Genomic DNA, 13,727 nt, shown 5'->3' with positions numbered 1-13,727 from the left:
CAAGATCGAGGTGCCACCCTACTCCTTCGGTGTCGGGTAGTGTGTGTGTGTGTTTGAGAGAGAAGCCAGTCGATAGATTAGTATCAAGATCGAGGTGTCACCCTACTCCGGTGTCGGGAAGTGTGTGTGTGTGGGGGGGGGGGGGTGGGGGGGCAGTGACACTTACATATCTCTACTCTTATAAAAAAACAGAGTTGGTGATGATGGTGTTCCTGCCATCCTGCAATATAGGCCATCCGATTTATATCTGACGGATAGGAAGGAAACTATGGCAATTTTGCAAAAAGATACCCACACCCCTCTCCACATTTGCAAATAAGGCATTCCCTCGTTCATCCTTTTCTCCCACAAGATAAACTACTCATACAAATGCATCTTGATGTTCCGTGCAACGCATGGGCATCTTGCTAGTAGGGAGAAGGACTTTGTGTGACACATATCTATATTAAGGGATATGTAGATAGGATGTGTGCGAGGCATACTTAAAGCATCACGGAGATGAACAAACGGTGTGCATGCAAGTGCCGGAAAAATGAAGCGATAGACAATGTCTACACGCACGCGCGCGCATGTGTGTGTGAGAGAGAGAGAGCGAAATCTCAAAACAAAAGGTGCTCTCCTGGAATCCCATTGTATGTATTCATATGGTTCCAGAACTCGAGTTAACCTTAGGCATATGTGTGAGAGACATAATTATCCTCTGAGACATTAGTGGCTGTGGGTGGGCGGAATTAAAGGGGTGGGCGTGTTCGACAGAGAGAGCGTGTGTGTTTCTGTGTGAGAGACTTGTAGGACGGGGTAGAAAGACGGATTCTAACCTTGATGGAGGGAGAGAAATACACGAAGTGCGTGCATGTGATTCCGATGCCCACAGGGAAATGAGATATGTATGCGTGTGAGAGAGATTGCACAATTCATTCATGTATCACTATCTAGCGATCGTGGACGTGCATCGCTTGAACATAAATCAATATCTACTTCATATCATGGCCAAAGGTACAATATCGATTCAATGCTATAAAGATTGGACACTCACATATCACATTTTTTTCTATCTAAATAAACCTTTTCAATTGTGCATGCCAAAGTTACAGTGATGTTTCTTCAAACAACTGATGTAGCTATCATGTACATGCACCATTGTTACTCTTGCATTCAAATTCATTAGTCTTGGATGATTTAAGGTTCTATTATGAAGTAATATATGTAATATTCATATATGAATTCAACGGGTACGGAATTTATGAAATGGAGGCTATGTAATCATATGAGGTAACACTTTTAAGTAGTGGACTACAATATCCATTTCTTTTTGTGCGCCTCTACACTAACACGTCAATGCATTATGTTTAAAGTAAATAACCAATGGCACTAAATTATCTATTTACACGAGAAATACATAGGCTGAGCGTTTGATCCCTTTTTTTGTGAACGCGCCTCTACACCCGTACGATTGGCCGCGCCCATGTGAACGTCCAAGTTATCGGCGCATCATCCCGAGTTATTGTATTTTTTCTAGGGTGGACTTCACACCAGTTATTAACTGCTGACGCGTGCCCCGTGTACACAGTCTCGCATGACCTTCCCGCTAGCACGGTCCAAAATTAGTTGAAACTGGATACGAACGATCCCGCGGGCGGCAAAATCTCCCGCCTCCTTCTAAAATTTCCGCCACCTAGTCTTTAGCATGCGAAATTCCCCTTTTGTCCTTGGTGCACGGAGAACAACAGTAACAATACCGCCCTCATCTACATAATAGGTTGGGGCTGCTTTGGTAACTTCCGGTTCCCCCCACCACATGGCACCCCCATTTCCTCTTCCCCTCCCACAAAAACGACTAACTCCACAGCACCAGAGCATCTTACATGACGCCGTTCGTACTTCATTGGCCTTTCTACCCCTCCCCTCTCGAAACCCTAGACTGCTCATCCACTGGCGTACCAGAGCCCATTCACTGCCAGCGGCGTCCACCTCGCTGGATCTGCTTTTGCGGCTGCATCTACCCCTCCCACCTCCACTAGAAACAAGTAGACTGCTCATCCACCACTGTACCACAACCCATTCAGTGCCAGCCTTTTCCACGACGCTGGACCTGCTTTGCCGGTACTCTCGTCAACCGCAGCACATCTGCAGCGGCTCATTCGTACTCCCCACTGGAGACGCTTCGTCCACACCCCCCGGCGCCGCCCCACCGACGCCCCCGTCGACGACCTCTGATCCTCTTCGCCGACACCTTCCTCAACCCTACCGGAGCCGCTTCGCCGACACCATCGTCAACCCTACCGGAGTAGCTTCGCATATACCATTCTCAACTCACAAGTCCACGTCCACAGATCCGCTTCGTCACACCCTCATCCAACCTACCGGAGGAGCTTCTGACGCCCCGTCCACGGCCGCAGATCCGCATCGTCGACACCATCCTTAACCCAACCACCGGAGCAGCTTCACCGATGCCCTCGTCCACGGCCACAGATCCGCTTCGCCCACACCGTAGTCCACCCTACCGGAGCCGCTCCACAAACACCCTACTCAACGGTTCTAGATCTCCTTACCGCACCCTGAGACAGCCAGCGCAGCATCATCACCCTTGATGTTTCTAACCTGATTCCCACCGTCTGGCAAGATGCCAAGCACCCGCCACAGCCTAGGTACTTCACCTTTAAACCCGTCCAGCATCACCTACCCGATGTACTTCAAATATACTAACATGTCGCTGTTACCTGTTATGCAGCTGGCAAAAACTACAAGGACGATATTTCTTCTGGATCTAACAGCTTGGCCAACCAAGATCCTGGACTGAGGCATTGCTATGATCTTGTAAGTGCGTCTCTCTCTCTCTCTCTCTCTCTCTCTCTCTTGTATTGCTGTGTGCCTGCCAGCGTTCTTTGATAGGATTTTCGACCAGTAATCCCTTTGTGCAGACAATGATTTCTACTACTGGCTGCTAAATTAGATATGTAGATGTCATACATGATACTACCTCGTACCTCCGTTCCTAAATATAAGTCTTTCTAGTGATTCCACTATAGGCTACATACGGAGCAAAATGAGTGAATCTACACTCGAAAATGCATCTATATACATCTGTATGTGGTGCATACTGGAATCTCTACAAAGACATATATTTAGGAACAGAGGTAGTACATTACAAAAAATCGTAGGTGGCATGTAGGAATTCCAGGGCACTACATTAGGCTCCCTTAGAGTGTCTGCTAGTCCAGCAAACAAAGTCATGGCTAATGCTATGCACACAATCGTTAATTGGTGGTTTAAATATGCGCAAGGGATATGCAATGTATTATCATGTAGAGATGTCTGAAATTAGCCGTGTCAACTTGCAGATAGGGTTACATAATGAAAAGTACAAGATGTATGTGGCAATTTCATGGAACATCGCAAAAAAGGAGAGGAAGCGGTGAGCCTATACAATGTGCTATGGTAGGTCACTCCTCCATTGCAATCATCGTGACATGTTATTTGTATGTCAGTTCTATTGGCCAAGTTTCTTAGGGACAGTTATTACGAGTTATCCTAAGAAAATAAGCACATGTGAATATAAGCTCCAGGTAATAAGCCAACCAGTTTTTTTTCATTGCCTTCCTTTTCAGCTTATCTTTGGTATGATCAGTGAAAAGTCTAGATTGCATTATATTTTGTCATTTTTCTGCCCATATGAAAATTATTTTGACTTGCAAACATCACAAATTGAACCCACTGCAGTAATTAATATGATAGGAAAACAGACCATCACTATTTGTTCAAAATGCAAATACAAAGATACCATCTACTTGGCACAATCTACTTTGGTCAATGTCTTCCATAGAGATCCCATTGCCTAATTTAAATGAAGAATGCATGACCCACATTTAAATGAAGAACAATTATTTATTGAAATTCGATAGTCCAAGTGGCTGGTTATTATCATATAGCAGCCACCTGAAAGCATCATATAGCAGCAGCAGCTCATAGCAACTCATCATACAGCAGCAGCAGTGTGCAATTCATCATATACCAGCAGTAGCTCATAGCAATTCATCATATAGCAGCAGCAGGAGCAGCTCATGGCAATTCATCATATAGCAGCAGCAGAAGCAGCTCATAGCAATTCATCATATAGCAGCAGCTGGAGCAGCTTATAGGAACTCATCACATAGCAGCAGCAGGAGCAGCTTATAGCAACTCATCATATAGCAGCAAGCAGCAGCTCATAGCAATTCATCATATAGCAGTAGCAGCTCATAGCAATTCATCATTTAGCAGCAGCAGGAGCAGCTCATAGCAATGCATCATATAGCAGCAGCAGAAGCAGCTCATAGCAATTAATCGTATAGTGGATCGGAATGAAAATTTGGCAAAAAATCAGAGGAGATCCTGTCACGACCGGTTTTTCAATAAAATAATTATTGAGAGACCAATCCCTTTTACGGACCAGCGAGGAAGAATTCCTTCTCACTGGTAGACAATATCTTGGTCACAGAAGAAAAATACCAGGAGTACTAAATATAATACAAGGTTGAGCAGAGACTGCCCAACAATTTATTACATGCGCGCCGTTAAAACAAAACGGCGGATAGGGTGGCAACTACTAACTCACGATAATAACGGTGGTGGAAATATCACCGCGAAGCGAGTGATATGATTCCAGAAGACTACAGCTCTTCGAGCGTCGGAGTGAGGCTCGAGAAGACTTATTGCGGGTGGCGGAAGCGTATACAATACAAGTTACCAATATCCGGGATCGCGCAGGACTGACTGGGACTCCTCTAGGCATCGGACGCGCTATCAAACTCTTCATCCAAGAGATCGCCTTCGTCAACATCTGGCCAAATCAACACGCCAGGTGAGTACTATGAAAGTACTCGCAAGACAGTTCGGACATAAGATATAACAAATGTAAACATGAAGCATATGAACAAGTTAACTGGTGCGATTAGACATAACGGTAATAAATACTGGGTGCCAAGCGAGGGTCTGAATGACGCCTCGAGCGGAAACTGCAGAATAGTAATACTAGTGCCAAATGAGTGTCTGAAAGACTCCTCGAGCGGAAAATGCGGAATATTAATGCGGGTGCCAAACGAGTGTCTGAAAGACTCCTCGAGCGGAAAATGCGGAACAATAATGCCACAGTCGGGCGTCGGGGCGACACCACATAAAGGGCTTATAACAGAAAATAATAGACAGTGCATGCCGCAGTCGGACGTCTGAGCGACATCACAGAAAGGGCTTATATTTAAAGTAAGAAACAAGTACACGCCACAGTCGGACGTCTGCGCGACGTCACATAAAGGGCTTATATCACAACTCATTAATACAATAGTTTGGGAACATAAATTATCACAGGCATGAGACAAAAATAAAGTTAGTCCATCCACAGGAATAACAATAAATCTGGATTTACCACTTGAGCTTGTTCACCGGGGCAAGTTTTGTCACACAGATAGATATGGATATAATTCTTACACTGCTTGATCATGGGTACGATGATTTGGAAAGAATTGACTCTGCAGAGTTTGTACTTAACCACAGCCAACGGATTTCAGTAGTCACGGGGACTAGTTCCGTCTATGGTGTTTTGGAAGAAACACGTCTAACCAGTACACACCCAATTCAACCATCCGAAGCCAGGGATCACCCTCGGCAACTTTCAAGAAAAACCTTGAGACGGGGAGGCTACAACCTCGCGTAGCATGGGATCAAATTTCTATACGCGCGCTTTAAGGGGGTGCCCCCCCTCTCGGTCCCAACCGGAAACACCCATGCCCCCTAACCGGATGACTGGCTTTAATCCTGGGCCAAGGTACCATCATCCCGGCCTCTCTGTTTGGTGTGTACATGGAAAGAGGTTACCAACTTACTAAACCGCATCCTGGCAATGAGACATGTGGTAGCACGGAAAGGGGAAAGAACGGTAACGCGGCTCCAACCACGTTAACGTCGGAGAAAGTCGGATGTCGCAAGGCTGGCATGCTACAACAGTACCACCTTGCTGCCATTCATGTCACCACATGATTTGGCCATTTCTCATCAGAGATCATCGCAACTTTGGAACATGTGGAAAAAGATCGATAACGTGGCTCCAACCACGTTAACGTCGAAGAGAGTCGGATGACGCAAGGCTGGCATGCTACGACAGTACCACCTTGCTGCCCTTCATGTCACCACATGATTAGGCCACCTCTCATCAGAGGTCATCGCAACTTTGGAACAACCGGGTCGTTGCCTTACAAGCAACGAGGTATTTACCGACACTCATATGCCACGCACAAACTCTCACGTGAACATGTAAAACATCTGTCATATCAAATGTTCAAAACATGCTTGCCTGGTTCGGAGAAGTCGGAGTCTAGCTCCGCGAAGTTCGCGGCTCCGTCACCTCCCCCGGAACCTACGGCAATCACGAAACGGGTACTAACGTGAAAACCAACACATGCACAGAAACCTTTACAAATATTTTTCAATTAAATCCCATAAAAAACCAGACAAAATTTGAAGATTGTCAGAAAAAGAATCACTCAAAAATACCTTTTTATTAAAAAGTTATAAAGGTTTCTGTCCAGGGACTTATCTGTAATGAAACAGAAAAGTTCCAGGGTTTTAACTGAGAAAACAGAAAACGCTTTGGCTGGGGATGCGCAAGCGCAAAGGAGAAAACGTATTCTGCCCGAAGGCGCCAACAGAAAACGGTTCACGAATAAAAGAACAGAGGCTGACATGCGGGGTCCACATGTCAGGTTTGAAAAGCTCGCCGGCGCCCGAAGACTGCGGTGGACGCCGGCGTCGAACCACGGCGAGTTAGGAGGAACGGAGGGTACCAAGAGCTTCAGCGTCCTCTTCCGCGTCAGTGGGTGGTGGACTCGTCCAACGGGGAGCACTACGTCGACGGCGACACTTTCTCCGGCGGACGGCGGCTCGGGTGAGGATGGGGAACTCCGGTGGAGGGCTGCAAGCTTCAAAATGGAGTGCGGGTCAGAAAGAGGGATGCATGGTGAAGCTACTGGCAGGAGAATGGAGGCGGAGGAGCACACACGGGGGCGAATCGGGCTGGATCTCGTGGCGGGTCGCGGCGGCCGGAGTCGAGGAAGGAGACCTCCTCGGGGCTCTTCCAGTGGCTCGGCGTGCTCTAGGGGGAGTGCAGTGCTGGTGGGTGCTCGAGTTGAAGCTCGGGGCCTCTATTTATAGGCAGATCGACGGGGTGGCCGCGAACGGAGAATCTCCGGCGAGCGATTACGGCGGAGCAGTGGATTGGTAGGGGGTTTGAGCGGCCGGGCAGCATCAGTGGAGGTTACTGGACTCGTTTTGCAGCTAAACGGGGTCGGTCTTGGCGTAATGGCGTCGGTCCATGGTGAGGTGACCGCACGGGCTCAACGGCGGCAGAGAGCGCGCTCCGCGCCCTGCGGTTCACGACGAGAGCGGCAGTGCGTTCGGGGGAGTGGAAGGCCACGCGGCGAGCTCCGGTGGTTTGGGCGGCGCTGGGTGGCGTCGTCGGCGCCGTGTCTCCTGCTGGCGTCCGCAAAGCCGCCGCCGGCGTCGGTCACGGGGCGGCGCACCTTCTGCTGCTCGTCGCCGACGCCCGCAAGGCGCCAGGCGTTCGTGCGGTGCAGGAACAAGGGGGCGGGGACGAGGAGCAAGGCGACGCGGTGGCACTGGCGAGATCGACGTCCTCCTCTGAAGAAAACGACAGCAGCCACTGACTGAATCTCTGAACTTTCTGAACTTTGACAAAGACAGTGCACTGCAGGTGTTCGACAGAAGGTTTTGGCTATGAGATAAATTTTTCTGGGGCTGTAACTTGGTGAGATGACCACTCAATGCACCCAGAGGCTGCCTGATTTTACTTGGAATTTTTGGAGAAGGTTTGGAATGAATTTCACCAAATTTGGCAAATCTGGTCCAAACTTGCAGCAAGTGTAGTTTGAAAATTTTGAACTGAAGACCAGTGGATCTTCATGGTTCTAGGTTGAGGGTACAAAGGACCAGGGAGGAGAGTTGGTTTGGGGGCAAAAATCAAAACAGAAAATGGAGTTCCTTTGAAAATCTCCAAGAGCTAGAAGAGAAGACAGAAATTTATTTGAATAGAATTTAAATGGAAAAAAACCACATGGGGAGGTTCAACTTGCTGGATTTGGTGCAGATCATGATCCAAAGGTGAGGGAAGGGTTAGGAGAGAGGATTTGCACTAAGGTCATGGCAAGAAGGAATTGTTGAAAGTGGCAAAGGACTTTCCAAAAGCCATAGTGCAAAATTTCAAGGAGGTTTTCAAAAGTTAATTTCCCAAGTGAAAAGTATTTTGTCTTGAGTCCAAATGAAAAGCAAGAACCTCCAAGATCAAAGACAGATCTTGGGTGAATCCACATAATACTTTTTCCATAAAGAAAAAAAATTGAGAGGGAGAGTTCTCTTGAAGAAAATTTTAAATCACCTCCCTCAAGTCAAATAAAATCTTTTGAAAAATCCAAATAAAAACTTGGGTGTCACAGATCCTCACCTTGTTGGATGAGCTCATCCTTCAACAGCACCTCAAGGCCACGGCCTGGGAGGAGGGGAGGGGGAATAAGGTGCCTTCTGCCGTAGTGTGGCATCAGCCATAGTTGTGCGGCGCCCGCCGGAGTATTGCGTTGGACGGACCATAGTGGAGCAGCTGCTGGAGACCATGAGAATGAGGGGCGGCGCCAGATGGAGGAGCAGCCGGGGAGATTTGGCCCTACCCGCCGGCCATGTAGCCTAGCTGGGCAGAGCATCGTCGAGGACCAGGCCAGATGGGACCAGTGGAGACGGCTCGCTCGAGGAACCCTAGCGCTGCAGGCATTTGATCGAGGTAGAGGGAAAGGGGAGAGGAGATGCAAGCGGTCAGGGCAATTGCATTTTGAGTGTAATATAGGCAGACAACAGAGTCATTTCACTATTCCCCTTCCCTTCAATTTTTAGTGAGCTTCTACCCGAAACACCCCCTCCAAAGCGAAATAAGTTAAGCCCAAGCCCATAACTCAAAAATGACTTCTTTACATCTGTCGGTATACAAAAGTAGGGGCTCTTCTTTTGACCCCTTTACTTGTGCACGGGCAGTCAGAGCCGTGCGCCACGGCCACACTTAGCAGGGTAGAGGAGGGAAGTCAGAGAGAAGCTGAAGCCCAAGACAAACAAGACAATGCCAAGACCAAGAACCCAAAGAGCAGAGGGGCAAAGCAGGTTCCCTCGGCAAGACCCTTGCCGGGGCAGCCTCAGCAGCCCCGGCAAGAGCCTTGCCGGGGCAGCTCGCCCAACACCAGCGAAGCGAGCCACCCTTGAGCCCAGGGGTTCCGGACGCCGTCAACAGCTACGTTGGAACCAGGGCTCGGGAGGCACCTCCGTGGTGGCATGCAGATCTTTGTCAAGATCATGAATACATAAGATCAGATGAGAACCAGAAGACGACGACCCTCGGCGGGATCCTAGCCGAGGAAATCCACAAGACCCCCGGCAAGCGCCTTGCCGGGGACGACCGCAACACCATGGCAAGACCCTTGCCGAGGACACCATCGGGGCCGCAGCCAGGCCCGCGTCTGCCAAGATGCCACCGCCGTCCCCAAGCATCTGCTAGCTCAACCAGCTGGGCAGGCACCTGCGTGGCGACGGGCGGCCACTACACCGACTCAACAAGCACCTGCGTGGTGGCATGCAGACCTTCGTGAAGACCCTACCACCGCGCCACCTCAGCAGCCTGCCTGCCTACATGACACCGCACGCATCGCTAGCCCGGGCGCGTGTCGAAGCGAGGCGAGGCGGCGACGGACGGGACGGGCCTCGTTCCCGTCCCCGATAAAGCTAATGGACACCTAAGTAGCGCATTTAATGCGCTTTGTCCCGTAACGCCGGGCGATAAGCTCGCGCACTGTACACCTTTCCACCTCCTGTGTGCCACTGTGACAACCCCTTTTTCCTATAAAAGGAGGCCCGAGGCGACCAGGAGGGGGATTCGGCTCTTTTGGGCAAGTTACACCACGTAGCTAGCTCAAGAACATAAGAACGCTCAATACATCCACCAAAGTAGGACTAGGGTATTACGCATCTTCGCGGCCCGAACCTGGGTAAACGATCCGTGTGCTTCCTGTCAGACCTGCTCTTCTCACAGCCTCGCGCCCGCCCATCGTAGAAGGGATTCCAGTGATCCCATAGGTGTCGTTTCCTACCGACATCTTTGGCACGCCAGGTAGGGGGGTGCGTAGATGTGGAAATCTGGTCTGATCGGAATAGCGGCTCCATCGTGGCCGTCGTCCCAAGGAGGGAGACCACCAAGCCTGACGGCGCTGTCTGCAGAGATGGTGGACGCCCGTGCGACGACAGAAAAGCTAAGTCATGCCGAACTTTAAACATTCCTCTTTATATAAGGTTATTCCCCTCGGAGATCTCTTCCTTTGTATGGAAAACCTGCACGCAATGGGGCCATTCCGCTATTGGCAACGCCCCTTACTCTGTTTCGAGTCCGCTCAACAGTTTAAGCGGCCGCGTCGAGAACGGCACGGTAGCCTTCCGCAATTGGCAACACTCTCGATTCTGACTCGAGTCAAGCTCGACAGTTCGAGCGGCCGCGTTGAGAGCGGTAAGGTGGTTCACCTGGCAGCAAGCACACCCGGCAGGACATTGGGGATCCGTCCCCGAGGAGCCGCCCTGGGTTTACGCACCGGCAAGCCTACTCGATTAGCGTAGGGTGAACATACAAAGGGGGGATTGAACAGGAAAGTAACATGCATAATATCAAAAGTGCTGCAGAGTTATATTACATCACTTGTTGCCGCAGTTCTAACTAAAGATAAAAATTGTATTGGTTGTGAACTTGCAGCAACGAAAAGAAACGGGGTGCCTAGTCCCGGCGCTGGCCCTCTACCCTCTGGATTCCATCGATGCCGCTGATGACGGGCTCGATACGCTCCCTGAGCGGTGCGAGGTCCACATCCTCCGGCAAGCTCTCTAGTGCAGTGTCGAAGTCAAGGTTGGGATTCCAGTATGCCACCTTGGTGAGAACCTTGGTCATGGCACCCCGGCAAATCCTCCGGGCTTCATTGGCCAGGAAAGTTGCCCTGGTGGAGCGGAAATGCCCCAGGGCTCCAAGGACACCCTCGAAGAATAGGGTCGGCCTGGCGTTGGAGGTCATGCCACGGTCCGGGGCGTACCTCACGTTTGGCATACCCATGGCGGCCAACTGCGTGGTGATCCTGCCGGCGACGTCCTCGAGGCAGCCGATCCAGCGATTCTCGCCCTCCACAAAATCTTTGTGGTTGGCGGCTTTGTTCTTCGCTGTCTCCTGGGCCTTCCCGATGTCGGCCCGCTTCATGGTGAGCTCCACCTCGCGCTCAGCCAGCGCGTCCTGGGCGGCCTTGAGGTCCTTGTGGGCCTGGCGGAACCAAGCTTGCGCCTCGGTGACGCGCCCTTCGAAGTCTGCCTCCACCTTGTCCACCACCGCCATCCTGGACTTGGCCTTGTCCAGGCGAGTGCGGTGAAGCGCCCGGAGCTTCTGGAAGTTGGCGCCCATGGCCTGGAGGAGCCGCTCTTCCTGGGAGCCGCCGCCACCGGTGCTCCGCTCGTCAACAACCTCAAGACCGGCAGCGGCAAGCACCTCGTCATCGAACACCTCCCCCTCGACGGGCGCCCCGGTGCTCGCCATCCCTGGGAGGTGGACGAACAGGTCGTCGCTCACCCTCAGGTACATGCCTGAGCCAGAGGCAGCGGATGAGGAAGGTTGGTCGTCAACCATCTCCTCCTCGGCAGCGGCCTTGCCGGCCTCCTCGGCAGGCCCCTTGCCGGCCTCCTCGATGGCGATCTTCTCGGCCTCCGCCGCGGCATCCTTGGCGACATCCTCGATGACGGTGTCTATATCCTCTGGATCCGCCGAAGAAGGACCTGGATACCGAGAAGAGGATGAGGCGAAGCTAAGACCAAGATTCAGAAAGAAGAGAAAGAGGAACAGGGACAGAAGGCGAGTGATTTACCCGTGCCGGGCTGAGAAGCAGAGGTCCCCTCCCCGCCAACATTTGGCGCCGAGGCGAAGCCACCAGCGCCCGAGTTCGCCTCCTCCTCCTCCTCTGTGTGCATGGGCTCGGTGCTTGGTGCCCTTGCCGGGGACGCCCCTCGGGGCGGCATGGTCGATGGGGGCGGCATGTTGGGGGTAGCCCTCGGTGGCTCCTCCTGCTGCTGCCCTCCTCCTGCAACCACGGCAAGGTCAGCGCCAAAGGATCATACCCCTGACACACGTCGACGAGGGGTGAGTGGTGAACTTACGCTAGGGGCTGTGCCGGGGGCTGCTGTCTGGACTGCTCAACACCACCAGTGGCATACCGGGAGCGCCTGCCAGGGGCTGGCTACTCGTCGAAGCCCTGGCCCTCTTCACCCTCTGGGCCAGCGTCTCCGCATCCCTGCAAAGATGGAAACAAATCAAGATAAGCGGCACGGTTTGAGGAGGCAGAGATGGCAAGAAAAAGGGAACAAGATACTTACTCGTCCTCCACCTCCTCCTCTGCTATCTTCCTCTTCCTCCTTGGGCTGAGGGACCCAAAATCGAAGACAACCTCCGCGTCGTCATCTGCGGGGGGAGGGGAAGGAGATGGGGTTCATGTGCGCTTGGACGAAGAAGAGGCATATGCTTTCTTCTTCGCCACCGCGGCCTTCACCAGCTTCTTCGCCGCCGCGGCCCTTGTCTGGCGGGCGGACCCCTCCTGGGCTTGCCGCGGCTGTACGCCCCTGTCGGGCCGGACCGGCTCGCCAGAAGCGGCCTGCCGCAGGACTCGCCCTCTTCCCGCGACCGGAGGGTCGACAGCCTCGGCCTCCTCCTCCGACGACTCGTCGGCCACATCTTCGACGAGAGGGGCCCCGGTGCCGGCGCTGCTAGCTTCCCCAGTGGACTCCGCCCACTGGGCAAGCTCTTTCTCCTCCGCGGCTGCCGCGACCTTGTCCCCCACGCCGCCGGCGCTGCCGGCCTCCTTGGCGAGCTCCGCCTCCACCGCCCTGGCAGCGATATAGTCCAGCTCCGCCTGGGTGGTGTCCCGGATGAGCCGCGGCTCGGCGGTGACATACTTCTCCTCCAAGGTGTCAAAAAACTCCTACACCTGGTCCTCCGGCGGCTCGTCCCAATTTGGGATGAGGCCGTGCACGTTGAACTCCGGCATCATGGCGATGATGTCGCTCCAACGCGAATTGTTGCATAGCGGGACCACCCCCGCCGGCAACTTAAACAAGGGCCCCTTGGAGACCTTGCCGGCCTTCGCGGCCTTGCCGGACCGCTCGACCTCGCCGTCGCGGTTCACGTCAAGCTGGAAGAGCCGCTGGCAGAAGTGGGCATGCCCCACCACCGTGAAGTTGTGGTCCAAGCGGGGTCGGAGCCTCATGATGTCGGCGGCGTTCGTAAAGAGCCAGGCCGGCCTCCCCTTGTTGTGCAGCGGAGCGATTCGGCGGCGGATGAAATCCGCCCCGATCATCTCAAGAGTCAGCCCGGCCTCGGTGAGACGAAGGATCCTGGTGGTGGCGACCGTGAGCTTCTTGTCGTCGACATGGACATCGCTCCAGTCGCTTCTGCGGACCGGCGACGCCTGGCGAACCTCGCAGAATGCTGGTTGGTCCTTGTCCTCAATCCAGCACCACCGGCCTCGCCACTCCTCCAATCTCTCCTTCTGGGCGCCATCCGGATATGTCTCTTTCTCCTGGGTCCTAGGGATCCAGGCGACGCAACCAGAAATGGTGCCCCCTTTTGGATGCGA

The sequence above is a fragment of the Aegilops tauschii genome, chromosome 2 (genome assembly GCF_002575655.3).
Source record: "Aegilops tauschii subsp. strangulata cultivar AL8/78 chromosome 2, Aet v6.0, whole genome shotgun sequence".
In the NCBI taxonomy this organism is placed as follows: Eukaryota; Viridiplantae; Streptophyta; class Magnoliopsida; order Poales; family Poaceae; genus Aegilops; species Aegilops tauschii.
This window is presented reverse-complemented; position numbering follows the sequence as displayed.